The sequence below is a fragment of the Glycine soja genome, chromosome 4, assembly GCF_004193775.1.
Source record: "Glycine soja cultivar W05 chromosome 4, ASM419377v2, whole genome shotgun sequence".
NCBI lineage: Eukaryota > Viridiplantae > Streptophyta > Magnoliopsida > Fabales > Fabaceae > Glycine > Glycine soja.
The window spans coordinates 12,368,093-12,394,750 of NC_041005.1; the positions used below are offsets into that span (position 1 = coordinate 12,368,093).

Below are 26,658 nucleotides of genomic sequence, written 5' to 3' on the forward strand. Positions count from 1 at the left end.
AATGTTCTTAAGGATCCAAGAACTATTAGGCCTGACAAAAGCAGTAATAGCATCATTGCCCTTCAGATAATATGTATGAACCCTTCAGATAATCTTTTTTCTTTTTTTATAACAATAATAATCCTTTTTCATCTCTTTGTTCCTTATTTAACTTTAATTATAAACTGCATCATTGTTAAGTTTTAATTGCATATAAAAAAACATTTCAATAAATTATATATAAAGTCTAATTTTAAAATAGTTATACACTCTCATTTCCTATTTAACTTTCATCATTATTCTCTTGTTATTTTAAAAAACTAGAAAGTACTTGGAATTTAAATCAATTTTTTAGATCGATTCACTAATAACCATTTTAATAAGAACACAATGTCATTTTTTAAATAAAATGAATGTTTTTAATTAGATCAATTATATAAGAATCGATCTAATAAATAACTTTTAAATTAATTATATATTGAACCAATATAAAATTTTTTCTTTTTAAATCACTTCCAATTTAATCTGATTTAAAAATTATTTCTAAATCAAATAGAAACAGAACTGATCAAAAATTATATTCAACAAAATCCTAAAAAAATCTTGGTTGTTGCGCCTCTTCTATATTCTTCAGTCGAAACGAAAATCTTCCTTGAAAATCCACCCTTGTGGCATATCGTTGCTCTGAACTCCGCCCCGCTCGGTACGAGGTGTTTCTTTTCTCCCTATTCTTTCCATTATAATGGCAATACAACGTTTTGTCTTTAAATTTTAAAACTATTTTGTCCCTTAAGTATAAAATAAGTCATTATTTTATGTTTTAATTGAATATTATTATAAGAAAAACACTTCACTAATCACTAATTATTTATAAATCCAATTTCAAAATAACTACTTATAGCTAGAGAGGCACAAAGTGTCTTTTCGCCCCTATACTTAATAGTAAAAGGAATATTTAGATTATTTTTACTGATAAAAATAGGAATATTTATCTTTAGTGTACACATTTTTTTTTCCTTTTATTAGACAATTTCTCTCTTTTCTTTTTGTTTGGATTGAAAATAAAGGAAAGAAAAATACTTATTTGTAAAATGACATAAATGTCATTAAACAAAAAAGAAATGCATTAAAAAATAAAAATATAAAATATTTTCTTAATATAAAAAAAATACCTGGTGAAAACATAAATCAAAAGAATAATAAAAAATTAGAAAAAATATATTATCACTTAAAATAAAGTAAAATTAGTAATGTAAATTAAAAACAAATTACTATTCAATGATATTTATGTTTTTAGTAAAATTTATAAAGAATGAGTTCAACTCTTTATTAAATCTTAAATAGGTTAAATCCATTGAGTAAACCTTTTTAATTTACTAAAACGAACTTTTTTTATTGAGTTTGATTGGTTTGTAAATTAACCCTTGAGTCCACTGAACCGAGTGTAACTCAATTAGCAATACACCTTCAGCACTTGAGGGGGAAGATATGAGTTTCATTCCATAAAATATACTATTGGGGATGGACGAAGAGATTTAAGTGAGATTAAGTTCCAAACCGAGAACTAAAATAACAATAAACACACTAAAAGGGGGATGTTGAATAGTGTGTATATAAAAAATTATAAACTTTTGCAATATAAAAGCGGATATAGATAGCCATATATTTATGTGACAAGTCGTCCACTGAAAACAAAATTGATATTGATGAAGATTAATGTAATCGTCTAGTGACTAGATAAAAGAGAGTTCGTAAAACAGTTTTTCAAATAGACATTTGGTGTTAAAAGGTGATAGAAAGTGTTATAAGAATGCTCAATAAATTGTTATAGAGAAGTAGAAACACTTGGTTTATACTGGTTCACTCAATCTGAGTTATGTCTACTTCTCCTTTACTCACTAGTAAAGGATTCCACTAATCAAAACTTGATTACAAAACAAGTATTCTAACTTGTCACTTATGGCTTTACAAGTATTCTTAATAACACTTTTGGTACCTTCTTAGACTCCCCTTGAATCTAAGAAACCCAAGTATTGTTTAACACTGAGTCACTCATGATTTTCACAAACAAAAGTTTGGATGAATACTAAACAATTAAACACAAATACAAAATAACTTTGCTTAGAAAAGAGTAAACTAATTAATGAAAATTATATCATCAGTCGTTTGGTGATTTTAGCAAAGTTTTGCTTCAAATATTTTCCTTTTTTCTTGTACGATTTTTCATCAAAAGCTTCCTAAATGAAGATGACCTTTTATATAGACTTTAGTGAAGGATCCATTACGAGATCAGTTTTGATTTCTTGAAAAGATCGTTGTCTCACACTGAAGGATAAGGCAACGTGTCATGCTCTGATTGGAGAGGAATGAACCATAGTATAGACAACGTCATGTGCTTCTTGTTCGTAGCAAAAGCGACCTTTAAGATAATATTCCGTGAAAACCTTCTATGCTCTTTTATACTATCATTTCTTAAATTCAAACATTAGCAATTCAAAATAAAGAGAGACAAATTGAATTTGTATAAAATAGAACATGTGCATTTCCCTTTCCGTCATTCTCAATCTTTTTGAGTTTCTTTAAGACTGGGCACGCAAGTGGACTCAAAGACAATGTATAATACTTATTTTCCCAAGGGTGGACGCTCTTTAGTTTTAGCGTGTTGGACACTAGATAATACAGAGCATTCTCTCTTGAATGGTGGACGACATTGAATATTGTTAAGTCCTTTAACATATTAATCATGTCCACATGTCGAAAACTCATTAGAACATCAATAATTTATATTTATTGTTATACATTAAAATTCAAAGTGGATGACACGAATGGTTGTCAAACCTAACAAGAATTTGACTCATAGCTGATCCAAAAGAACTAAAACTCGTAGAGATATCTTGAGTTCGGTTTGGCCTATTAAGTTGTTTTTTTGTTGAATATTTTGATAGGGTTTGGTTAAATAATTCTTTTTTGAAAAAAATATTGTATTATTTGATACAACATTTTATGCTCTATTATAAATGTTATGTTATTTTGTACTACATTTATTTAACTTATGATAATAACTTTGTTCCTCTAAAAAAAACTTCGTAATTTTTTTTTATGATTATAACTTTTAGAGAATATTTTTATCAAGACAATTTAATAAGATAAGATTTTTGTAAACATATTTATATTTTTTTGTGTTGGGTCAGAGACCGTGGGTGTCCCTCAATTCATTGAGTCTGAGACTAATCTCATTCGTGGTGTGTGACTGTCGTTGACCTAAGAAGATTTTACACACAGTGAAAATCAAACACGAATTATGTTGGAACAAGTGGCCTCGGAATAATTAAGAAGGGGGGTTGAATTAATTATGAACGTGTCTTGACTAATAAAAAATTATCCTTCATAATGTTAATAGATTCAATTAGGCTTTACTACTAAGTTATGAGAAAGTAAAGAATAGAAACAATAACTTAGACAAAGGTAAAGCGGAAATAAAAAGTGCACAGCGGAAAAGTAAAGAGTGTAGGGAAGAAAAAAGCAAACACAAGATTTATACTGGTCCGGCAACGACCCGTGCCTACATCCAGTCCCCAAGCAACCCACGGTTCTTGAGATTTCCAATAACCTTGTAAAATCCTTTACAAGCAAAGAGCCACAAAGGATGTACCCTCCCTTGTTCTCTTTGAACAATCAAGTAGATGTACCCTCTACTTGAAGCGAACCACAAAGGATGTACCCTCCCTTGTGTTCACTATTACAACCAAGAAGCTACCCGCTTCTTACATAGAATTCTCAGACAGTTAGTTCTTTGAATTCAATGTTTGGGCAAAGAATTCTCAGACGGTTAGTTCTTTGAATTCTTTGTTTGGGGAATCAAAAGAATTCTCGAACAGTTAGTTCTTTGAATTCTTTTGGCAAGAGGGAGAAGGAATGAATCAAAAGAATTCTCAGACGGTTAGTTCTTTGAATTCTTTTGGCAGGAGAGAGAAGGAATGAATCAAAAGAATTCTCAGACGGTTAGTTCTTTGAATTCTTTTGGCATAAGGGAGAAGGAATGAATCAAAAGAATAGCACAAGTTTTTTACCAATGAACTTTTCTTGACAAAGAAAGTATTGAACAAAAACTCTTAGAAAGATGTTGAGAATAATTGAATGAAAAGCATCTTAAAATTCGTGTCATGGTCACATATTTATAGCCATTTGATGGCTCTTGAAAAACCAAGTTAAAAGTTGTGACTCTTGGCAATTTCTTCAAAACTAGTCACTTTATAAGTTGTGACTCTTTTGAAAACTAGTCACTTTAAAAGTTGTGACTCTTGCAAAAATCTTCAGAAACTAGTCACTTTAAAAATTGTGACTTTTGGTAATTTATTTTTCAAAATCAGTCACTAGTAATCGATTATCATTATAGTGTAATCGATTACACATCAACAGATGTGACTCTTCATGTTTAGATTTGAAAACCAACATTTAGAAACACTGGTAATCGATTACAAATGTTGTGTAATCGATTACACAAGTTTAAAAATGTTTTATCACAAGTTGTGACTTTTGAAATTTGAAATCCAACATTTAAAAACATTGGTAATCGATTACATGCACATGGTAATCGATTACTACTTTGTAAAATAATTATAAAACTGTTTAGGCTTCTGGTAATCAATTACTGCCTTTTGGTAATCGATTACCAGAGAGTAAAAACTCTGGTAAAAGATTTTTCTTTGAAAAAATTCTTTTGGACAAATTGTGCTATTCAATCTTTTCTTTTGAAAAATCTTTTTATACTTATCTTGATGCTTTTCTTGAAGTTCTTGCATATCTTGAGTCTTCTCTTGAATCTTCACTTGAATCTTGATTCTTGATTGAACGATTCTTTGATTCTTGAAACTTGTTTGACTCTAGATTCTTGACTTGAGTCTTTGGCATCATTAAAATAAACTTGGAAAGCTTTGCTTCCATAAATTATCTCGCTAAATAGAGATATTATATTTGAATGGTTTATAAAAACAATTATTTAGTGAATCATTTTGTAAATTCATTTTTTATATTCTTTTGTTTTTTTTAAATTGCCAAAAATGATTGGTTTAGTTGGTAAGAAATGTAGTCATGTCTCATAAGAAAATGAGTTCAATTTTCGCCATCAATGTGAAATATTTGTTAATAGACAATTGTACTTCTATGATTACTCTTTAAGTCTTGAAGTTTATCTTGACCTTGGTGAGTTCCAGTGACTCAACTTACCTAGACTTTAACCCTATCAAAATAAAATAAAATTAGCTAGTAAACTAAATCTGACCCACAACCCATCAAAGTTGAAAAAACCAATCTCAAATGAACTAAGTCCAACCCAACTTAATTTTTTTTAGTAAATTAAAAAAGAGTTAAATTGAATTAGTTTAAATTGACTCACATATATCCCTAGTTTCGAACTCAAACACTTTAGGGGCTCACTCACTTCACCAACATCTTCCATTGTCTCTAAATAATATATATTTCCTCATAACTAATAACACGTTCTCATTCCTTCCTCCTCTTCTTGCACGTTCAATTCCACCAAACCTTCTTCTAACACACACATACCTATCTCTCTCTCTCTCTCTCCCTATATATATATATATATATATATATATATATATATATATATATATATATATATATATATATATATATATATACCAAGCCACTAGCTAGCCAAGGTTAATTTCTCCCAACAAGTCCCATCCACCCAACACACCAAAAACTGAAACAATAAGACACAATAGTGTTGTATCCAGCATCAGACATAGGCCACATTGTTTTCATGGTTGAACTCGCAAATCTCTTTGAAATATGCGTTCATTCAATCACAATTTCCCCACCACTGACCTCCTCGACCACCCTGCCATCGGCTCCTACATACACTGAATTTCCACTTCCTACCTTCAATCTCCTTCCACCGCCTCCCCCCCATCACTCCACCACCACCGTGAGCATGGCTGTGAAAGCCTTCAACTTCATCAAAAGAAACACCCCCAACGTATCCACTATTAGAATCAATGTCTCATGTGAGAGGCATGTGACTTATGTAGAGACTAATAAATAAATAATTAATAATTAAGGAGTAAATTATAATTGAGTTAAATAGGAAAAGTTTCTAGAGATAACTGTTATTTGATGGGAGTAGTGGTTATAAAGGGGTTATTTGATGGGACTATGTCGATTAAGTGATGTATGACCGCCATGACTCGAATTGGTTCCTATTCTTAATCATGAAATTATGATGTATCCAATGTATAAAATGGTTTAGTCATTTTAATGCGTATTATGTTAGTTTAATCTATTTATTTATTTAGTCCATAATCTTTGGTAATGTCACGTGAGCCAAGTGGGAGAGTATTAGAATTAATGTCTCATGTGAGAAACATGTGACTTATGTAGGGACTAATAAATAAATAAATAATAATTAAGGACTAAATTGTAATTGGGTTAAATATGAGAATTTTTACAGATAATTATTACTTGATAGGACTGGTGATTATAAAGGGGTTAATACCCACTAATGTGAAACAAGGTCCTCTTCTTGACACAAAAGTGTTCTCTCTAACTCCTAGTCATCACGAATGTAGTGATACAGAAAGAATTGTCAAGGAAGTAAAATTTTGTTTCGCTCCTCTTTCAAGGAATCAAAGTGCATCGGAGAGAAGCCTCACTATGGAGAAAATTACATATTATTTATTCATTATTTGTGAGAATTATAGGTTTCAAGATCCTATTGGTTTCCTATAATTTTTACATGTGGTATCAGAGCAATGGTTATGAAACTTATGATTCTCCATTAATGATGTTTCTCCCCAAATTGTATGAACCCTAATTTTAAAATTAAAAGTATTGATAATATGTTTTTCCACTGCAAGTACGTGTATATTTTCCGCTATTGCATCTTATGTTGATTGATATATAATAATAAAAAAAAAACAAGCAATTCCTTATAAACATCTCGTATACGTAAATTCATTTGAGAATTTGCAGAATGTGAATTCCTTAAGAATTATTTTATTTAGAGCTTTAATTATTTATACTTTGGATGAAAGCATATCTAGTAAGTGAATGTCAATCGTGAAGATCCAGTTATGGAGTTATGGGCACGGTATCAATCATCATCATGTTCTTGTGGTTGTCGCAATACAAAAGTGAGCGTGATTGAAATATATATATATACAAAATTCTGGAGAAAGGTTTATTTGGTATTTTTTATGAATCCATGTACGTGAATTTTAAATTCGTGATTCATATTCTCATGTATTTTATTATGTGCATTCTTTGAGAATTCAAACCAAGAAGTTTAATTCTTGAATTCTAATTTTGGAGAAAGACCTCCTCAACGTGATTCAATAGTTGTAATATATAATTGTTTCCATGTTTTATAAACATAATTAACGGGATGGATCTTTAATTGTTAAGGAAAATATATATGATTGATTGGTTTTGGCTTGAAGCGTAACAAGCAAGAATGCTACGAATGTTGGTAGCAATAAATATGTGCAGGTCATGTATTTAGTTGAAATTAAGTGTATGATAGATTTGTTAGTTACCAAGGTGATCAAATCTATAAGGTTATTTAGTTCCAAATTAATGATTATTTCAATTATCCGTAGAATAATAGATGCTAAATTATATGATTATTAGTTTATGGGTATATTGAAATTCATTGTTATAAGATATTTATGGATCACCCAAAGGTTGATTAATTATTCTTATAATTAATGAATATAATTCTAGGCTATTTGTGTATATCATTAGTTTTATTTATATACCCAAAGGTAATAGGTACTACTAATTGGGGCATATTTAATTGCCAAATAATATTAAGAGTTTTATTAGCATCATCATGTTTGTATGTTGTGTTGGTGTATCACCCAAATCAGAGTGTCAATATACATTGACTATTATTTAAATGAATCAAATGTATGACTTGCTTTATGTCTCAAAACGTTTATCTGAATTTTATTATGCAATACCTGTTTCCAATTCACTGAATTCTCATGTATGATTTGTGCCAATTTTTAATGGGCTTAACTTCTCTGACTGAAATGAGCTAGTCCAATTTCATCTCGATGTTTTGGATCTTGCTATATTGAAAGAGAAGTATGCCACTATTACTGATGCTAGTAGCAATAAAGAGAAAGCTCATTATAAATCTTGGGAAAGATCTAAGAGACTCAGCCTAATGTTCATGAGAATAACTATTGCCGACAATATTAAGACAACTCTTCCTAAGACCGAAAGTGCTAAAGAGTTTATGGGGTTAGTGGGAGAGCACTCTCAACCAAATGATAAGTCTCTTGCTGGGACATTAATGAGTACACTGACCACTGTGAAGTTTGATGGTTCACATACTATGCATAAGCATGTCATTGAGATGACAAACATTGCAGTAAGACTTAAGACCTTGGGAATGGTTGTGAATGAGAACTTCCTTATTCAGTTTATTTTGAACTCATTACCGTCTGAGTATAGCCCGTTCAAAATGAGCTTTAATACCATGAAAGATAAATAGAATGTGCATGAATTGCACAATATGTTATTTTAGGAAGAAACGAGGCTTAAGAATCAAATAAGTCACTTAGTCCATTATGTAAGCCACCAAGGGAATCAAGGTGAGCTTAATGCTCATGTATATTTTGAATCAAACTTAACTGAAGTTCCCCATAATACATGATGGATTGATTTTGGATGTATGACTCATGTTTCTAATACTATGTAGGGATTCCTTAGAATCCAAACCATAAGTTCAAATGAGAAGTTCGTCTTCATGGGAAATAGAGTGAAAGTTCCAGTGGAAGCAATTGAGACTTATCATTTAAAACTCGACACGGAACATTTTCTAGATTTACTGAAAACTCTTTATGTACCTAGTTTATCTAGGAATTTAGTTTCATTATCTAAACTTGATGTTACTGGATACTCTTTTAAATTTGGTAATGAATGTTTCACTTTGTTTAAGCATAATCATCTCATTGGTACTCGTGTTCTTTGTGATAGTTTATATAAGTTGAAATTAGATGGTTTGTATGCTAAAACCGTTTTAACTCTGCATCATAATGTTGACACTAAATGTAGTTCACTAAATGAACAATATGCTTTCTTGTGGCATAAACATTTAGGTCACATTTCTAGAGAAAGGATTAAAAGATTAATAAAAAAAATGAAATTCTTCCTAATCTAGATTTTATGGATCTAAATATTTGTGTTGATTGTATTAAGAGGAAAAAAAAAACAAAACACACAAAGAAATGAGCTATAAGAAACACTCAGCTTCTTGAAATTATGCATAATGATATTTGTAGACCTTTTGATGTTAATTCTTTCAGAAAGGAAAGATACTTTATCACCTTTATTGATGACTATTCACATTACGGTTCTATCTCCTTACTGCATGAGACATCTTAGGTAGTGGATGCATTTGAAATTTACTTGAATGAAAGTTGTTAGGTCTGATAGAAGTGGTAAGTATTACGGAAAATACGATGAAACTGGACAACACCCAGGTCCATTTGCTAAACTCCTTCACAAACGTGACATTTGTGCACAATACACAATGCTTGGTATACCACAACAAAATGGTATATCAGAAAGGCGTAATAGAACTTTAATGGATATGGTTAGAAGTATGTTAAGCAATTCAACTTTACCCTTATCTTTGTGGATGTATGACTTTAAAACTGTCATGTATTTGTTGAATAGTGTTCCTAGTAAGGTAGTTCCAAAGACACCTTTTGAACTATGGACGAATAGGACACCTAGTATAAGGCACCTGCATGTTTGGGGTTGCCAGGTATAAATAAGGATTTATAATCCACAAGAAAGAAAATTGGATGCAAAAACAATCAATGGATATTTCATTGGTTATCCAGAAAAGTCAAAGGGGTATATATTTTATTGTCCTAATCATAGTATGAGAATTGTCGAAACTAGAAATGCAAGGTTCATTGAAATGGTGAAATCATTGGGAGTATAGTTCCACGAGATGTGGAAATTAAAGAAGTTAGAATACAAGTCCTTTTAGCTTGTGCCTCTAGCAGTAAAATGATTGTTAGAGCAACATAATAATGAGTCCATGATATATAATGAACCTATTGTGAAAGAACCACAAGAAGTAGCATTAAGAAGGTCTCAAAGAGGTTATTAGCAAGATTAAGTTTCTTATGTATAGACAAGCGCACCTGTTGCATTTGTTTTAGCATCTTGATATAGGCCTTCTTGTATTAGGGAGGCTTTTGATTTTCTCTAGCTGCGGGGTATGCCCCGTTTATTGTTGTATCATTTTGGGTTTAATATAATTTACATTTTTCCCAATAAGGTCTCAAAGAGAAAGGAGACCAGCTATTTTTGAATGACTATGTGGTATACCTACAAGAAACAGAAAAAAAAAAAAAAAAAAAAAACTTAAGCATTAATGATAATGATCTAATTTCGTTTTCACAAGCTGTAAGTTGTGACAATTCTAAGAAGTGATTAAATGTCATGAAAGAATAGATAAATTCTATGAAACATAATGGTATTTGGGACCTTGTAGAATTGCCAAAGGGTTGTAAGAGAGTTGGTTGTAAGTAGGTCTTCAAGACTAAACGTGACTCTCATGGTAACCTTGAACATTACAAGGCTAGACTTATTGCTAAGGGATTTACTCAGAAAGATGACATTAATTATAAAGAGACGTTTTCACTTATCTCACGAAAGGATTCTTTCAGGATTATCATCGCATTAGGAGCCCATTATGACTTGGAGCTACATCAAATGGATGTGAAAACTACCTTTCTTAATGGAGATTTAGAGGAGAATGTTTATATGGACCAATCAATAGGGTTCTCAGTTGAAGGAAAGGAACACATGGTGTGTAAATTGAATAAATCAATATACAATCATAAGCAAGCTTCCCGCCAATGGCATTTGAAGTTTAATGATACCATTGTTTCCTTTGGATTTAAGGAAAATATAGTTGATCAGTGTATATATCTGAAGGTCAGTGGGAGTAAGGTTATTTTTCTAATTCTATATGTTAATGATATCTTTCTTGCAATTAATGATTTTGGTCTTCTTCATGAGATTAAGAAGTTTCTTTCTAGTAACTTTGAAATGAAAGATATAGGTGAGGCAAGTTATGTGATAGGGATAGAAATATTTTGAAATAGATCACAACGATTGTTAAGTTTGTCTCAGAAAGCATATATCAATAAAGTACTAGAGAGATTAAGGATGGAAAACAAATGGAAGTAATTCCATATGCATCAGTTGTTATTGAATCAACCATGGAAGTTGAATTTGTAGCATGTTTTAAGGCTACAATTTAGGCTAATTGGCTGCGGAACTTTATTTCAGGGTTGGAATTGTCGACAGTATTGCTAGGCCACTAAAAAAGTATTGTGATAACTCCGCAACAGTATTTTTTCTAAGAACGACAAGTGCTTTAAAGGTGCTAAGCATATGAAATTGAAGTACTTTGTCGTGAAGGAAGAGGTTCAGAAACAAAGTGTGTCAATAGAGCATATTAGCACAAACCATATGATAGCTAACCTTTTGACAAAGGGATTACCGCCCAAGACATTTATAGAACATGTTGAAAGTATGAACATTATTTTTATTGATTATCATTAAGTGTAATTTACCTTATGCATTTTACTGACACTCTATGCTCATTTATGATATGTTTTTTATTATTTGTTCTCTATGTTTGCATGCATATTTGTATTAGAGTAATGTTAACAGGTTTTGTCTTGAATAAAGACATTATGTTGGGCCAATTATGTACTCCTAACTAATGGTCATATTAAGGAGAAGACTAATTTGTAGTACATGGAAAGAACTATGTCGATTATGTGATGTACAACCGTCATGACTCAAATTGGTTCTTATTCTTAATCATGAATTTATGATTTATCCAATGTATAAAATGGTTTAGTCATTTTAATGTGCATTATGTTAGTTTAATCTATTTATTTTTTTAGTCCATAATGTTTGGTAATATCACATAAGCCAAGTGGGAGAATGTTAGAATTAATGTCTCATGTGAGAGACATGTGACTTATGTAGGGACTAATAAATAAATAATTAATAATTAAGGACTAAATTGTAATTGGGTTAAATAGTAGAAATTTTTAGAGATAACTATTACTTGATGAGAGTAGTGGTTATAAAAGGGTTAATACTCACTAATGTGAAACAAGGTCCACTTCTTGACACAAAAGTGTTCTCTGTAACTCCTAGTCATCACAAACGTAGAGATACAGAAAGAATTGTCAAGGAAGTGAAATCTTATTTCTCTCATCTTCCAAGGAATGAAAGTGCACTGAAAAGAAGCCTCATTATGGAGAAAGGTATGCACTGTTTATCCAGGAATCATAGGTTTCAAGATCCTATTGGTTTCATATAATTGTTAATCTAGGAAACCCTTAAGTTTTACATCCACCACCACCCTCACCCAAATCCGCCACCACCACCATAAAGGCCTTTATAATCAACCTCTTATACTCCTCCGCAATGGAACCAACTTCTTCATTGGGAATCCCAGTGTACTACTTCTTCGCCTATGGTGCTGCTGTTCTCGCTCTCTTCTCGAACTTTCCGAAACTCCACGAAGAGACTAGCTTGTCGTTTAAGGATATGGTCGGGGTGGAACTCCACGTGCCGGCCAGTGCGCCGCTAAAGGCAATGGACATGATAGAGCCCATGTTGGAGAGGGACGACCATGCTTACTAGGACATGTTTGAGTTCTGCACGTGCCTTTCAGAGGCTCGTGGGATCATAATGAACTCGTTTGAAAAGCTCGAGCCCACCCCTGTTGACGTCGTCACGGGGGGTGCATGCTTTCCAGATGCAAAATGTGTGCCTGGTGTTTACTATATAGGACCACTCATCATGGAACTGCAACAATCAAGTTTGGTCTATGATCTCGTATTTTGAATTAAATAATGTTGTTTTAATAACCATTAACCCACCTATTCTTCTTCTTCAACAAGATCCCCCTCCTTCTTTCCATTCAATTCAATACAAAAATAGTTTCCTCCATTTTTCTACATTACTGAATAGAACATTAATGGACCAAATACACCATTCTACTAGGACAAGCGGATGTGAAAGATATTTTTCTTTGTCATTTTGCTCACTTAAGGAGTGTCGATGTGTCATTGTTAACTTTTTTTTCTTAAAAAATTATGATTAATTTAGAGTTCAACCGAAAGATATGTAAAATTTGTTATAAAATTGTTTATGTCAAAGATCGAATTTGAATACGATAGGAACGATTCAACCTTGTTAACTTCTTTTTTGTTTCATTTACTCTTTTAAGTTCTTTTATATTTGATTGAGTAAAATAGATTTTGTCTTATATTTTTCTTGAATCTTATGTTTAGTCTTGAATCTTCATATTATGCAATTTAGTCTTCGAGTTTTATAAGAAAACCTATTTTTAGTCCCTCCTCATAGTATGAAGTTATAAAAAGTACAAAAATTGAAGAGTAAACCTAGAGACTAAAAATACATTTTATTTATAAAGTTTAGGGACTAAATTTGATGTTATGGAAGTTGGAGGACTGAAAAACAGATTCAACAAAAATATAGGAATTAAAAACATATTTTATCCTATTTAATTTGTCTTATATTTAGATTTTTTTTTTTTTTGCAAAAATACTCTTAAGCTAACTAGACATACTATTATTTCTTTTTAAAAATATTTGTAGAGAAATGATATTTTTACGACAAATTATATGATGAATGATGATACATGAACATTTTATTATTTTAAACACTCCATTAATATCTCTCATTTTTCTTTATCTATCTCTTTCTATCACATTATAAATTTTATCATATTATTTTCTCCCTCACTAGGTATAGGTATAATATTGTGAGTGTCCATCAAATAAATATAGTGTCGCAACCTAGTAATCAAATAGTGTCGCAACCTACCTTACGACGGGACGACAAAATAAAATAAATAAAAGCAAAGCATGTTTGTCTCCTAGGGAGCAAACGCGTGCAAGTCGGCACCAACGTTTATTCGAGGAAAACATTAGAAAAACCAAAAGGGGGTTTGCGAATTTTGAAAAGAAGGTTTCGGGAGTTGTTTACGCATAGAGAAGGTATTAGCACCCCACACGCCCGTCATAAGGGACGATAGCCTTTAACCGAGTGTGCAAACTTCAAAATTATTTATTTTCCCTTTTTATTATTATTATTATTATTTTTATTATTATTATTATGATTATTATTATTATTATTATTGTTGTTGTTGTTATTATTATTATTATTATTATTATTGTTGTTGTTATTATTATTATTATTATTATTATTATTTTGAATAGATAAAGGTGTTGCCCTAGCTCCTACGTATCCCCAGGTGCAATGAGGAAATTAGACATACGTACTTCTTTAGTAGAAATGTTTATGTTGTTTTTTAAAAAGATTTATTTTAATTGCAAACAAAGAGTTATTAAGGCGTTGGACCTTGAAACGACGTTTTAATTTTGAAAAGCGAAGAGAATCCTCAAGTGATATTTGACAAAAGAAAGTTTGGTTGGAATTGATTTTTTCATTTTCGTTTTCTATTACCTTCTAGTCTCACTAAAAAAAAATTTCATGACATTAGTGATTGACTAGAATTAAGCCTTACGAATAAAATGAAATTACCAACGATAAGTTGAGAAGATAAATGCACACATAATATCATAGAGGACCCATGAAGGTACATAGATTACATCAATCTTAAGAACAAAACTAACCGACTGTTGCACAGGGTACAAGGCTAGCAAGAGAAATGATGTAGGAAAAGATCCACGGTTCGATTGAACGGCGCCTCGGCTTTGCTTTTTTCTTCTTATCTTCCTCTTCCTGCGTTTTCACTCTGGTCCTCCAAGAATCAGCCCCAGAAACCCTTCCCCTGCATGGCTTTTTAAAGGAAAAGGCCATTTGGTGCCGGGGAAGCTCGCCCAGGCGAGCTAGTTTCTTACAACTGAAGGTATCAGCTCACCCAGGTGAACTAGAGCTCGCCCAAGCGAGCTAATTGCTTAAGGATGAAGGCATTCGATGGCCCAGGCGAGCCAGATGCTGGCCTGGGCAAGCTCAGGCTTAGAAACATCCAAAAAATGGTCTTTTTGCTTCTTTTCCTTGTGGTTTTTGTTCTCGGATTTGACAATCAAACATCAACTTGAGCAATCCCTCGACCTTGCGCTGAAACTGGTGCCAAACACCGTAATTTAGTTAGTAATGATCAAAACATCACATGTGAATGATAAAAACATCATACTCAGATGAAATTAAGGTCTGACAGTTGTCCCTTTTTACTTATCTTTTATTAAAAATAAGAGATAAGTAAAGATAATGGCACTAATTTCACTTAAGCAATCCAGCTTTTCAACCGGATTCCAAAGAAAACAAAAGAAGCAAAATCGAAAAAAAAGCAAAAGGACATTGAAGTCCTGTAACACAAAACAAAGGACCTTGAAGTCTTACAAAACATAAAATTGAGGACATTGAAGTCCTATAGCATAAGAGGAGAAGACACTTGAAGTCTTTGAAAGCATAAAAACAGAGGACGTTGAGTCTTAAGAAACACAAAGACAAGGACATTGAGTCCTATGAAAAATAAAGACGAGGACATTGAGTCCTATGAAAGATAAAGCAGAAGACGTTGAAGTCTTTGAAAAAATGTAAAATAGAAGACATTGAAGTCTTATAAATCATAAAGCAGAAGACATTGAAGTCTTTGAAAGCGTAAAAGATAGAAGACATTGAAGTCTCTGAAAGCGTAAAAGACATAAGACATTAAAGTCTTATAAATCATAAAGATAGAAGACATTGAAGTCTTTGAAAGCGTAAAAGACAGAAGACATTGAAGTCTTATAAATCATAAAGCAGAAGACATTGAAGTCTTTGAAAGCGTAAAAGACTAAAGACATTGAAGTCTTATAAATCATAAAGACAGAAGACATTGGAGTCTTTGAAAGTGTAAAAGACAGAAGACATTGAATTCTTGTGAAAACATAAAGACAGAGGACGTTGAGTCCTATGGAAACATAAAGGCGAGGATGTTGAGTCCTATGAAAGATAAAGGCGAGGACTTTGAGTCCTATGAAAACATAAAGGTGAGGACGTTGAGTCCTATGAAAGATAAAGGTGAGGACTTTGAGTCATATGGAAACATAAAGGCGAGGAATTTGAGTCCTATGAAAACATAAAGGCGACGACTTTGATTCCTGTGAAAACATAAAGGCGAGGACTTTGAGTCCTATGAAAGATAAAGGCGAGGACTTTGAGTCCTATGAAAACATAAAGGTGAGGACGTTGAGTCCTATGAAAGATAAAGGCGAGGACTTTGTGTCCTATGAAAGATAAAGGCGAGGACTTTGAGTCCTATGAAAACATAAAGGTGAGGACGTTGAGTCCTATGAAAGATAAAGGCGAGGACTTTGTGTCCTATGAAAGATAAAGGCGAGGACTTTGAGTCCTATAAAAGATAAAAGCGATGACTTTGAGTCCTATGAAAACATAAAGGCGAGGACGTTAAGTCCTATGAAACATAAAGGTGAGGACATTGAGTCCTATGAAAACATAAAGCAAAGGACGTTGAGTCCTATGAAAGCATAAAGCAAAGGACGTTGAGTCCTGCGAAACTAAAAGCAAAGAACGTTGAGTCCTATGAAAACATAAAGCAAAAGACATTGAGTCCTGCGAAACTAAAAGCAAAGAATGTTGAGTCCTATGAAGCATGCCAATAAGTACTAGTACCCAAGGGCTCAACCGTATAAGAAAGCAAGAGGTTGACTCTTTAAAAGGGTCACTCATCCCAAACTCAAAAGATAGGACATTGGATTTTGAAAACTTGCATATAAAGAGAAATCTATGCACTTATAGCCTGATATGGAGCATGAGTTATGGAATGCAGAGGCTTGAAAATTTTGTCTTGAAATGCAGTAAATGTAGGCTTTGTATCTAGTCATGCAAAAGGTTTTGAATCATGAAAATTCTGTAATGCTCATGACATTTTTTTCCCTCTTTTGTGATTTTTTTTATGAAGAACACAGATTGATCGCCTCTTTCTGAAGGACATGATAATTCATGCAATCTCATCCTATCTTTTTGTAAATCTCCTTGGGGACTCCCTCAAAGTGTATGTTTTGATTTAATCACTTGACAATTTTGGGTGACGGCAATGGAGCCATTTGATATTTAATCAATCAACTGAAATATTGATCCTAGGATTTGTCCCTTTCTTTTTGTTTAAAAACTTTGATTATTCTGCACAACAAGAAAATATAAGGCTTTGGGATCGATCGCATGCACCATTGAAGGATGGTAATGGATTGTTACATTTTGGTATATGACCAAGTGAAACTTTCCTGATTTAAGATCATAGAGTGATGCCAATGGTATGTCGATCTCGCTGAAACTTGATGACATGGGTTGATCCCAAAATAATTTATACAACAAAGGCCATCCTCAGATGTACCCTACTATCACAATTGTTTTTAGGCATTTTCCATGAGCTCTTGGTCAAATGGGTTTTCTTCTCAAATGTGAATCCAAACTTAAAAGCAAAATTAGTCATTCCTTGATCCACATGGGCTTTATTAGGCTTGTAACGTGGTCAGGGGTAAGAGGGCTATGAAAGAAAGAATCAGAGAGGCTCAAAGAGTGTTTAAGAGTCTTGTTTGTACTTTTATTCATTTCAACTTTTTTGGGTTGGGCTCTACTCCTTTTGTCTTATTCATTAATCTTTATTGCACTTTTGTGCCTTCCTTGTAAAATGGAGGACTCTTGTCTTCTTTTTCTTTCACTTACCTTTGGCGGATTTGCTTTCTACTCTTTTTTGTTCTTAACATCATTGTTGCCCAACCTAGAGCTTGGTAAACCTCATGCATGTGTTGTTTGTATTGCTCTTTCCAATAGTTTAGCGGTGGTTCCTACTTAGGGTTTTGTTGTTGTTGTTGTTGTTTTTTTAAGAAAACAAATATGTTTTGGCTCGGAAGGGGTAACAAGGGATAAATTAGTGTTTGGGATGATGAAACACGGCCATGTGTCATTTCAAATCTTGACTAGAGACTTTTACAGTTTGGATTTTGGGACAAAACCTTTGATAACACGCCCCTGATTGTTTTTCCCTTTTTATTTCCATAACTTTTGCCTAGGCCACCCTTTTGGGTTTTCAACCTATCATGAGAGGACTTCTTGTCTGCCCCTAGGTTCGCTTGAAGCTCATGCATGGTGCCTATCATTGCCCCAATGTAGGGTTCGGAGGTATATGTTGTGGTCGTTTGCCACGACCTTGTAGCAAGAAGAAATGAAAGAAAAGAAATGAAAGAAATTGTACAGGTTCTCGAAAAAGAATTTTCAAGGACAAGAAATATTTAAAGGATTTTCAATTGAAAGATTAAGTCAAATGACTCTTGTTCTTCACAACTCATTTTTTTCTCGAGAAAGAAAACTTTCAAGAATGATATGATGAGATCACACGAATGTTTATACTTCTTATTTTTGAATTGGAAACATAGTCAATCAAATGTTTATTCGCTTTACTCGTCGCTTACGGCACCCCTACCAAACGTGTAGAATGTGCAATTTCTGATTGGGCGGACTTAGAGATCAACTCAGGAGCGCAGGTCAAACCAATGACTTACATTCACATTCCAGTGGAAGTTAAATAAGCAAAGATGTAATTATGAGAGAATGAAAGACAACAACATCAAATTCATCCATATTATTAACATAATGATTGTTGCTTACAGTGATAGCATAAACTTGAAAATCCTAATGAGTCATTGGAAACATCTAACAACAACCTTCAAATTGCCCCAACCATCATGCATAGTGTTGCTTGACCATGTAAGAATCCACAAGCGATTCTCCTCCTCAAATCTCAGCCAGCCTACATCGATCAAACTTTGCACCTTATGTTTCAGGGTCATACAATGCTCAATGAAATGCCCCAGAACTCCCCCATGATGAGCGCATGTCACATTAGAGTTGTATCCTCTAGGAAATGGAGGTTGAGGAATCTTTGTTGGGTTTATGGCTACCATTGCATTGTTGAGCAGATAAGGGAGTAAGTCAACATATGGGATTGGAATTGGGGTGAATTCTACAAGCTTCTTTTCTAGAAAGTTCCTTCCCTGGTTGGTGTTTTGATTGGTATTAGGGGTGGTGTTTGGTCTTGGATGTGCAGCAGGTGGATTTTGTGGCAGATTTAGGGGTGGCCTTTGCAGATGATTGGGCACTCTTGGTTGGTAGGGTGGTGAGTAATAGGAATGACTGATATTTGCTGAGTATTGATATTCTTGGGGAAGATATTGGTACATGGGATTTAAAGGGCTGGTGGGAAATTTGGCCATGTAGGAACGATAGTCACGGCATGGGTTTCTCCCTCCTTCTTATTCCCTCTACTCATCCCAGGTCTTCTATTACTAGAACTTGCAGTAGCAGCATAATCAAATTTCCCTTTTCTCAGACCTACTTGGATCCCCATGCTGACAAACACTAAATCTGCAAAACTTGAAGGCATGTAACCTACCATCTTCTCATAGTAAAACATTGGCAATGTGTCCAGTATCATTGTTATCATTTCTCTCTCCATCATCAGGGGCGCTACTTGAGATGCCAGATCTCTCCACCTTTGAGCGTACTCTTTGAAAGATTCATTGTCTTTCTTGCACATATTTTGTAGTTGCATTTTATCTGGAGCCATATCAGAGTTATACTGATACTACCTAATGAAAGCAGCCATTAGGTATTTCCAGGAATGGACCCGAGAAGGTTCCAGGTTAGTATAGCAGGTAATAGTTGCCCCAGCAAGACTCTCCTGGAAGAAATGCATCAACAACTTTTCATCTTTCGCATACGCCCCCATCTTCCTACAATACATTTTAGGTGATTCTTTGGGCAAGTGGTTCCCTTGTACTTATCAAAATCTGGCACCTTGAACTTTGGAGGAATAACCACGTCGGGTACCAAGCACAACTCTGCCATGTCAGTAAAGACATAATTTCCTCCTCCAATGGCGTGTAGCCTCTCCTCTATATGCTCAAACCTCTCCTTCTCAAGTATTGTGGAAGGCCCCTCTCCCATTACAAAATGCAAGGGTTGTGATAACGGACGATATTGAGATATTTCAGGAGCATTCAGCACAGGGATGCCCGAAAATGCCTGCCTTTCAGTGGTATATCCTGGATAAACCGTGAACCTAGCCAGAGTGTGGTCTTAGGGAACTTCATGTGCTTCCCCCATGGGTTGAGAGAAATGTGCATGATCAGATTGGGGTTGCTGATTCTCAATGAGTACGGGTGCAAAATTGTTGATATTCTCACTAGAAGCGTATACAATAGTGGGCGGTGTATAATTAGGAGGCAACCCATATGGTGGGAAGGAATGCTTGCTCTGAACCTTAACATGATGGGGCTCACATGCACTTTTCGCTGCCTCGCCTTCTTGACCTACTACATCTGAGACTAGATGATTCACTTGAATGAAACCGGCCGGGTGAATCGGGTCCATCTCAGTAGTAGTACTCGCAGCAACAACTGTAGCAGTGTTATCCTTCATCATCTTCCTCATGCTAATCATTGCTTCCATCATCGTTGTCATTTGTTCCTTCATGGCCTCCATATCGGCCTTCATTTGTTCCTGTACTTCTTCGATTTCACTCTTTATTCTGGCCTTAGCACGCATCTGGTAAGGGTGCCGTAAAGGGCGTTCTTTCTCTTTGGTTACAATGATTACGATTCTGATTTCAAGGAAAGAATGCAATGAGCAACGCAACCAAAGTGAAAAGACAAACAAGCATGAATGCATGTGAATGATACGTTGCTGAAGTATTGAGAATTTTACATAGGACATTCAGTAGAACATAGGATCGAATCAACTCTAATTTTCATTAAATCTCGTCATAGTCAAAGTCAACTGGAAATAAAACATGGACACATCAACAGTTCGTAATTTTGTAAGTTATTAGCTCAATCATGAGTTGGTAGTTGTCAAAGAAGCTATGTAAATTTGACCCATCTTCTGCCCTAACTTTCGCAAGCTGGTTACTTCCAAACTTTGACCTTGACTTGATAAAATCCTTTTCTTAAAGACTATGCTTGGTTCGACCCTATGTTCGTAGGAATAGAAATTTTGATCACCAATATTTCAACAACCTATCATAGAGGAGATATGAGGAATGATCAGGGCATAGTTATGTTATGCATGACAAATGTATTTATCAAACCGACACAAGATGCACGAATGACAAATGTTAACAATGCATTAGGTACCATGTTCATGTGATTTCAATCATTTTCAGGAGAAAGGATGGTATAACCCCAAGATGGTTTGTTTATAGCTATTACCATGGTACCCAACACATGTAACTAAAAACGCGGTGTAAACTTTCACACTTCATTGTGACTTTTGGCGACGAAGAAGGGAATGCAAGGCATAAGCAACTATACGACAAGATTATGCATAACATGCAAATGATGATAACAGAATGTATGCAATTGGCTGAACAAAAACATGCTAAATGAATATGTATGACAATGCAATGACTTACGCAAATGCAATGCATGAATATGATAAATGATAAATGCAGGAATGATATGTCCATTATGATGCCATGAAGAGATGCATGATGTGGTCAAGGAAACCAGACATGGTGAGTTTGCTTTGTGTCCTTAATTCAGGAACCTAACGAAAATGATCCCAAAGTCCACTATCTAGTGACAACTCCCAAGGGTATTTTCATGTAACCTTACTGGCCTCTAGAGATATCATCCTCTTAAGTAATACACTGTGGCGATAAGGACTATCAGCGACAATGCATCACCAAAAGAGGAAAACTCTAGATGAGGCTTCACTGTTATCAAGCGAGTAGGGGACCCAACATGATCACAGATCGACCTCTACTCCCTATGGCTAACATAGACACAGGTATAGGGCCCAATTTCTCAAAGTGTGTGCAAAAAGTATGGGTGTCATGTGTGAACAAAGCAACCTAAGAATTACCTAACCTCACCTGCAAAACAACCAGAAAATTCCTAGGCAGATACAAGAAGTATAACACATGTCATCTATCCTAGGATTTAATGGCATAATTTATTTTTAACTACAAAGTTAATAGATACAAAGACACACACCAAGAGGTGACAACATGACAAAGGTTATATGCAAGTATGAACAAAACAAAGGATAAAAGAAATGAGGTTGAAGAAAAAACCACAAAAAGAACTATAGCGAAATGAAGCGATCATGAACGTGAGCATAACATAAGGATAAAAGAGAAAAGGGAACACAAATAAAGAAAAAATCACAAAAAAATTGCACACTGATCAAATGGCTTAACTCTCTTACAAGGTCCCTAGTGGAGTCGTCATCTATTGCAACCTACCTTACGACGGGACGATGAAAGAAAATAAATAAAAGCAAAGCACGTTCATGTCTTAGGGAGAAAACGCATGGGAGTCGCCACCAACGTTTATTCGAGAAAAACGTTATAAAAACCAAAAGAGGGTCTACGAATTTTGAAAAGAATGATTCGAGAGTTATTTACGCATAGGAAAGGTATTAGCATCTCACGTGCCTGTCATAAAGGACGGCAGCCTTTAACTAAGTGTGCAAACCGTGACTTCAAAATTATTTATTTTTCCTTTTTATTATTATTTTTTTTTTCGAATTGACAAGGGTGTTGCCCTTACTCCTACGTATCCCCAGGTGGAATAAGGAAATCAAACATACGTAGTTCTTTAGTAGAAATGTTTATGTTGTTTATTTTTTTTGAAAGATTTATTTTAATTGCAAACAAAGAGTCGTTAAGGTGTTGGACCTTGAAACAACGTTTTAATTTTGAAAAGCGGAGATAATCGTTAAGACGTTGGACCTTGAAACGATCTCAAGTGATATTTGATGAAAGAAAGTTTGGTTGTGAATTGATTTTTTCATTTTTGTTTTTTATTACCTTCCAGTCTCACTAAAAAAACAAATTTTCATGACATTAGTAATCAACTAGAATTAAGCCTTATGAATAAAATGAAATTACCAACAATAAGTTGAGAAGATAAATGCACACCTAATATCACAGAGGTCCCATGAGGGTAATAAAAAGGCTAGCAAGAGAAATGATGTAGGAAACGATCCATGGTTCGATTCGACGATACCTCAGCTTTGCTTTTTTCTTCTTATCTTCCTCTTCCTGTGTTTTCCCTCTATTCCTCCAAGAATCAGCTCCTGAAACTCTTCTCTTGCATGACTATTTATAGGAAAAGGCCATTTGGTGCAAGGGAAGCTCGCCGAGGCGAGCTAGTTTCTTACAGCTGAAGGTATTAGCTTGCCTAAGTGAGCTGGTTGCTTAAGGATAAAGGGATTCCATGGCCCAGGTGAGCCAGATGTTGGTCTGGGTGAGCTTATGCCTAGAAACATCCAAAAAATGGCCATTTTGCCCCCTTTCCTTGTGATTTTTGTTCCCGGATCTGATAATCAAACATCAACTTGAGTGATCCCTCGACCTTGTAGTGCAACCGGTGCCAAACACTGTAATTAGTTAGTAATGATCAAAACATCATAGGTGAATGATAAAAACAGCATACCCGCATGAAATTAGGGTCTGACAAATAGTATCAAACATTACGAGTAGAATCAAATCACCAATAATGAGTAGAAAATATTCATACGTATATAATATCAAAAGGAATACATAAGGGTACAAAGATTACATCCAATCCTTAATAAAAACTAACCGATCATTGTGCAAAGCACAAGACTAACAAGAGAAATGACGAAGGATGCGATCCACGGTTACAACTCTGCAGTGCCTCAGCTCCACTTTTCCTTTTCTCCTTCTTCTTCCTTAGCCTCTGCGTTTTTCTCTGTTTTTTGGTTCTACTGGATGTTTTTTCCTTCAACAATGAATGGCTATTTATAGAAAACAGCTAAAGAGTGCATGAACATTCGCCCAGGTGAGTTGTTTACTTAAGGCTGAAGCAAGATCACTAGCCCAAGCGAGCTGGTTGCTAGCCTGAACGAATTGGGTGTCAGAAATCTTAGTAAAATGACCATTTTGCCCTTCTTTTTGGCTTTGTTTTTGGATCTAACAAACAACCATTAAAACCTACAAAATCATAGATGAATCTTTCATATTTAAACAACAACATTATTAAATGTATAATATATATAAAACAACTAGATTTAAGGATAGTTTATAAGAAAACTATTACAATCGAAAGATAAGTTAACAATTTAATCCCAAAAATAACTGAAATTTGGCACTTATCACAATGTCTATTGATTGAATATGGTCATTTGCTTCAAACTTTAGTGTTTTCTTCCTGGATTTGTGTTTTTAACTCCTTTTTTTGAAATATTTATTTTTGATGGCTAAGTGTTTGATATAATTTATCGATCTAGCTAGAACTACATCTTTTTTAGGTGTTAGCAACAATGAAGTAAGAGTCAAATATTAAAGGAAAAACTATTTTTGCCTTAAGACTGATTCATTCATAAGGTCAATTGTTAATTTGTTAGAATATTTAACAAAGATATTAGGATAATTTCGTCTATTCATATATTTCAATTGTCGTTTGTTAACGACGTTAACAGAAGGGGAGTAAAAATAATATAAGAGAGAGGAGTATCAGGTGCAATGTGAAAAAAAAAAAACATAATTTACTTATAAAAATATAATGAAAAAAAAGTTTTCTCTTTCAGTAAAATTTGTATTTGATATATAATTTTTGAATGAACTATATGACTGTGATCTCCCAAGAATATTTGGTATATTTTAGTCCTAGATTTAATTACTTTTTGTACGCACAATTCAATTTATAAATTAAGCAAACTCGTTCCATATTAATTATATCTAATTGATACTCCTATATATATCTGGTACTGTAACACAAAAAGGCTAAACCATCATATCATTTGAATCAAAGATTAAACCATGAACAACATATATTAGTGAAACCAACACAGATTTCAACCAATGGATCGAATTGAAAAGCATATACGTACTATTAAAGAATGTGTTACTAGTAATCATCCTTTGCGGATTTACTTGAATTTTAGCTTTGTAAGGAAAGTATAGTTTCTATAAAAAAAAAAAAAAAAAAAAAAAAAAAAAAAAAACACAGATGTAGCAACGGATAGTAAACAATGTTTGTCATGGCTTGATGAACAACCAAGTAGAAGCGTGGTGTACCTGTCTTTTGGGAGCCGTGGATCATTCTCAGTGTCACAACTGAGAGAGATAGCAAAAGGGTTAGAGAGGAGTGGCCACAGGTTCTTATGGGTCGTGAAAAGGCCAACACAAGACGAGGGAACAAAGCATATTCACGACATAACAGCAGGGGAATGTTCCGACTTGAGTTCAAGGGCAGGGGCCTGGTGGTGAGGTCGTGGGCCCCACAAGTGGAGGTGCTGAGTCGCGGCTCGGTCGGCGCGTTCGTGAGTCACTGCAGGTGGAACTCGGTGTTGGAAGGGGTGGTTGCCGGGGTGCCAATGGTTGCGTGGCCACTGTACACGGAGCAGCACGTGAACAGGCACGTGATGGTGTGGAGATGAAGGTGGCTGTTGCGGTGGAGCAAAGGGAAGAAGATGAGTTTGTGAGTGAGGAGGAGGTGGAGAAGAGGCTGAGGGAGGTGATAGTGTGAAACGAAGACGCCCCTACCACGAGATTTACAGCAATTCACAAGAGATTAACAACAATTTACACATTCTCTTAATTTACTGAGTTAAACTCCTTTGATGCAATGTTGTAGAAATGATAATTGTTTTGAGTTCTAACATGGATTTAAATTGCCATTATGATTGGATTGTAGCTGCTATGTAGTGGCAGAATGAGTTAATACATGATCATCTTTTTAATCAGAGTTTAATGATCATACATATAGTGTAAAACAATTTACACAGTTACGATTAATATAACTTTTAAAATAATTATGTAAAAATCAATAAATTTATCATACACGATAATTTATGATTAGACGACGATTAATGTATAATATTTTTTCTCTTCTAATTATTTATATTAAATTTTATATAATTTGGATGTTAATTACATATTATTCGTTATAAACTTAATTTATTTTATAAGATTTTTCAATTCAATAGGTTAGATTAATTAATTTTATGTTCTACATAAAATTATTAAGTGGTATAAGTACAAAACGTTGATGTTTTGTATAAGAAATTGTTAGTTATATTGAATTCATAATAAAATTACAGATGTTCTTAGAAAATGCAGTTTTATGAGAAACGTACAGGTGTTAAAATTCAATTGCTTAACAGAAAAAATAAGGCTATCAACTCGCCAACTCCTCTTACTACATACTAATTAATATATACAAGTTCTGATATGTTCAATTTCTAAGTGCATTGTGATTAGTAATGATCTGTGGTCTTGCTTATTTTCTGTTCATCAATTTTGACACCTTGCTTGAGGTAAATTTTGCATTTTATTTGAAAATGGAAAACAAGGTAGGATTGTTGGAGACTCTAGCTAGCTAGCAATGGGTGCGTGGCTTCTCTGGCTATTTAAAAGGCATAAATAATTGACCAATCTACAAGCTGAACTTTTGGCTTTCTTTTCCATGGTCTTTAAAACTCTTTAGACTTTGTTTTGTCTTATCAACTTTGGATAGATGGTGTTGATTGAATGTTGTTACAAATATAAATTGTGCATTCTAGACATGATGTAAG

General features: G+C 33.9%; 1 pseudogene; it reads left to right on the forward strand.

The window, feature by feature from the left end:
- Positions 1-5,039: 5,039 nt before the first annotated feature.
- On the forward strand, positions 5,040-25,772 carry LOC114410561 (annotated as a pseudogene).
- Positions 25,773-26,658: the final 886 nt, after the last annotated feature.